Source organism: Populus euphratica, unplaced genomic scaffold (genome assembly GCF_000495115.2).
Source record: "Populus euphratica unplaced genomic scaffold, PopEup_1.0 scaffold934.1, whole genome shotgun sequence".
Lineage (NCBI taxonomy): Eukaryota > Viridiplantae > Streptophyta > Magnoliopsida > Malpighiales > Salicaceae > Populus > Populus euphratica.
In genome coordinates, this window is record NW_011500801.1 from 1 (window position 1) to 516 (window position 516).

A 516-nucleotide genomic window follows, 5' to 3' on the forward strand; every position below is an offset into this window, starting at 1 on the left:
TATATGCCTACAACATTCATATGGAGTCAAGATTTAAAAAGGCCATTTTCAAGTCCAAATTGTAATTACAATGAAGAAGTCTGAATTTGTCATATAGCCCAAATATTGTTCAGTTTTTGGCCCATATCTGTAGTTCTAAAAGTCTAAATGACCTCCATTTTTTTTCTTGGAAAGTTGAGACAATTTTCTACAACTTTCAAGTTTAAGTGGTTCTAATTCTGATGTTATCAATGATGTTTTGGGTAGACAAGAGAAGATAATGATTATCACTAAGTCAAGAGTTGGTCACCCACTCATTAATTAGTCATCAAATCAATAGTTCCCAATTTTGGCCTATAAAAGGAGGCATTTTCCATGCATTTAGGCATCTTGGTTTCCAGATCAAGATCATGCTCTTCCTTTCTCTCTTTGTATTTTTTGTAATATTTATACTTTGATTTCATTAATATCAAGTTTATGCCTTTCACTTCCTTTCATTTACTTGGTTAACTTTTATCTTATTTTGTTTATTTATTT